Source organism: Arachis ipaensis, chromosome B03 (genome assembly GCF_000816755.2).
Source record: "Arachis ipaensis cultivar K30076 chromosome B03, Araip1.1, whole genome shotgun sequence".
Taxonomy (NCBI): domain Eukaryota; kingdom Viridiplantae; phylum Streptophyta; class Magnoliopsida; order Fabales; family Fabaceae; genus Arachis; species Arachis ipaensis.
This window is the reverse complement of record NC_029787.2, coordinates 39,392,145-39,396,596: the sequence shown is the minus strand read 5'-3', so window position 1 is coordinate 39,396,596 and position 4,452 is coordinate 39,392,145.

Genomic DNA, 4,452 nt, shown 5'->3' with positions numbered 1-4,452 from the left:
TGGTTTTGTATGAAAACATGGTTTTTGGGCATACTTTGACGGGACATAACTTGGACTACGGATCTCTGATTTGTGCCAAATTTGTTTAGAAATGAAATTGGATCCGGGATGTCCATGCCGTTTGAAGAACGGGTGAAAAACGATTTGAAATGAGGGAGTTATGTCCGTCGGAAGATTGGGGGTTGAATCTGTAAATTCTGCAGCTTTTAACTTAGAAAAATTTTAGCAGAATCACCCCCGCGCGTAGGCGCACTTGGCGCGTAAGCGCCGTTCTTCGAGAAAAGCACCATCCACGCGTGCGCGTGGTGTGCGCGAGCACGTCGATGCGCTGCATCGAATGCCCAGCCATTTTCCAGAGAGTTGTGCCAGAGTTGTGCCAGTTTTGTGCCTGCGGCGCAAGAGTACCCACGCGTACGCGTGGCTGACGCGTGCGCGTCGTTTGGCTAACTTTCAACCCGCGCGTTCGCGCGTATGACGCTTGCGCGTGGAGTGCGCGTACGCGTGGCCCTGTTTTCATCCCAAAGTTAATTTTTGAGTTTTAAAAGCCAAATTTCATACTTCTAAGCCTCTGTTCTCACCACTTATGTCTTAAATCATTATGATATGCCTAGCATGAGAAAAAGGACTAGTGAATGTGGTAACTTGCGAGTGAAGCAAGGGGAAAAATGAATGATTATTGAGGATCAAAGATGATTATGTGAGATGCGGAGAATGGCGGTGGAAGTGCTTGTTATGCCATGGGCCGAATTTTACTATATGTATATATTGCTATGCTCGGACCGGTTATCTTCGCGGCCGGACTTTGAGTCTTGATATTCCCGTTTTTGACACTCTTTATATACATGATCTTGCGCTAGCTTATCCTTTGCTCGTTACGTTATCGATCGGAGTGTTGCGCTTTCGAGTTACGGTTTTTGTTTACCCCTTTTTCTACAAAGGCTCCTACTTATAATCAATTATTCATACTACTATACGTACTAAATTTTTGTTTTAGAGGTCGTAATAGCTTGCCATCTCTGAATTATGACTTAAGCATAAGTCTCTGTATGGTAGGGTGTTACATCAAGTAATTTGAATCCTATATATTCGATTTACTACTTATTACCCTAATTCGAATTCATTAAATTTGATTTATATAGAAATGTAAACGGAGACAACTAGGTAATATTTTTGAATTTAGGTGATTCAGGTAATTTTGGGGTAGCTTTGGTTTATCAACGTAAATTAACCTAATATGTGATATTAGTTATTGTTATATATGTATGAAAAATGTGACTTATTTATGCATTGTTTGGATTAGAAGAATTTGTAGGAAAATAAAATGCTAGAGAAGAAAATGGATGAAAAATAATATCATTTTTTTATTGTTTGGATCAACAAAGAAATTGAAGGAAAAATATAAAAGTGTATATGGAGCTCATGTAAATTTTTTCTCTTCAAAATTGCGAAGAAAACTGATGCAAAAGTGCAAACATGGGTAAAAATACAGAATTACCATTTGAATTAAAATTTATATATAATATATAAAAACATTAATATAATTTTACTCTATTATAATTTTTCTCTTCTTACTTTTCCTTCCATCCAAGCAAAAGAAAATTTTTTTTTCTATTTTCTTTCCATTCATTTTTTCTTCATCTAAACAACACAAAAAAATATTATTTTCTTTTTATTTTCTTTCCTCTCATTTTCTTTCTTTCCATTTTCTTTCCTCTTATTTTCCATCTTATATCCAAACAATAGCTTAGTGTTTATCCATTTATCTTCTATTAATATTGTTATAACAAGGATACATGTGATTTTATGAAAGTGATCTAACCTAAACTTTTATTATCTGAGAATTTATTGAGTGGCTAGAATAGCTCCACATCACGAACCAATGAATGCTAGCAATAGAGATGATTACAAAAACAATCAAAGTGGGTATTTGCAGAGATTACTCGCGTTTTAGGGCTAGATGAGGACTCATGAAATCCTCACGACCTGTCATCTAAAAATGGATGGGGACTAGGGGTAGCAAACGGGATAAAACCCATTGAACTGACCCGCATAACCCGCCAAAAAAGGCAGATTGGGCTGAAAATTTGAGACCGCCAAACTTAAAAAGCCCGCCTACCCCCGCACTGCTTAATCCATGGACTTTGGCGGGCAGGGCAGACTTTCCCGCTGGACCAAGCTTTTATTTTGTCAAAGCCATTTTTTTTATAAATTTCTGTGATGTTATTGATCTACAAGAGGATGAAGATGATAATTGAAGATGTTCTAGGTTATATTTTGGATTATGTTTTATGTTTGATTGATTATAAACTTGAAGGTGTTTAATTATATATTTTGGATAATATTTGTTTTACTTTAGACAATGTTGATTTTATTATTTTGTTTCAAAAAATTTGGTTTATAATTATGTTTATTACATATTTATAATTATAAAAACTTTAATGTGTGTAAATTAAAAAATTATAATTTTTTTATATTTTTAAAAATTATAAGTTTATTGAAATTGTTGTGAAATTATATATATTGTTTAATATTTAATGGTTTATAAAAAAAAGGAGAGCTCGCCAGCCTACCATTAGGCGGGACGGGGGAGAAATTCAGGACCGCTTTATTAGGTGGGGCGGGCCGGACCAGCCCACCAGATGGCGGACTTTTGGTTAGACAAGGCGGGCTTTCCCGTTTGCCACCCCTAATGGAGACATAGATATAAGTACCCGCCCATGGAACCTATTAAATATACACGAATATAAAATTATTAATTTATCCTAATTTATGTATACATAAATCCATTTCTTGAATTTAGTAACCCTACATTCTGCCTCCAATTCAAAATTTTCTTTTTTCTTCTAGCTCATTCTCAGCCTCGATCCCCTGTCTCTCTAATTCACTTTTTCTGTCTCTCAAATTCGTCACTACGTTGCTTAATATAGTTCTAAAAAATTATGTTATATTATTATGTTGGAATATATTTTTATGTTTTCTCCTTTTAAAATGTTATTTTTCATAACGAATATGTTATAAATTATGTTGAATTATATTGAATTGATTATTTTATGATGTTTATATTATATTTTTTTGTGTTAATTTTTTTTCAAAAATTTTGAAAGAATATTCGTAGATATCCAAGAAGATCTGCGTTTTCTAAGGGGTAATTAAACAGGAGCTTGCAATGACGGAAAAGGAACGGGGGCATTTTTTTTTTAAATAGGAGTGAGGGATGGAAAAGGGACTTCTCACGCTACCCTGAGTACTCGTTACCATATCTAACTAGCAATGGAGATCCAATTTGAGCAGATTTAAGAAGGGACACGTGGACTTTATCTGCATTGAGCCTTTAAGGTAATGAACTTAAGTCAGATTTGTGACCTTAACAATGGATTTTAGTTTATCTTACTTACATTGAGGTCTCATTAGATTCAAATATATCATAGATTAATATTTTGAGTCATTGTTATAGCAAATACTATACTATTTAATATTATAATACTTAGTATATATAAAAGTTGGATATATTTACAAGACATTTTTTAATTCAAATTAAAAAAATTAATTATCTCTTTTTTTTAGTTTTAAATATTATTTTCTAATGTAACAAAAAAGTGAAAATAACAATAAAGTTTATAATTAATAATTAATTTTTAACCCAATTTTTGGTAATTAAAATTTAAATAATTAAAATTATTAAATGTTGAATATTTTGTATCTAACCAATTTATTTTTTTATTGAAATTAAAAAAGGATGAGTTGTTAATCAATTCTAACTTTAAATTTAAATTTGAGTAAGAAAATAAAAAAAATATTTTAAATTATCTCATTAACCAGAATTCATTTTAAGATAAGAAATTACTTTGTACATCATATATATTGTAGGATAGTATGGCCATTTGCTATTTTTATTAGTAAATATTGTCAAATAAAATGGTGTAAAAAATTAGAAGAAAATGTATTTACAAGTTTAGCAAATATTAATTTATTTTTCAATAGAATAAATTATATATTAAATAACAAAAGTTGTTATTGGTTTCTTTTTACACTAACTAATACTCAACGATGGTGTTTCGGTACACCATGTTATCAAGAAATATTAATCAATCTAATAACTTTTGTAATGATATAAGTTTATGAATTTGAAAATTTAAAAATCATTTCATAAAATGTGAAGTTTTAATAAGTAACAATGTTGATCATATTATTTTGACTATAAGAATGAATATGATACCAACAAATAAAATTGTCCAAGTAAATTTTAACAAAGACAAAAGTCCATAAGTATTGCTATTAATGAGAAATTATTTTATTTTAAAGACAAATACAATTTTTTTCTATGGATTTCCTAACTCGGCAAGTCGAGGACTAATCCACCACATATTGATGCTCTATTTATTAAGGGTCTGTCGCTAACTAATGAATTGTTATACACACAAGACGAGATTCGAACTCCAAATACTTGCTTAA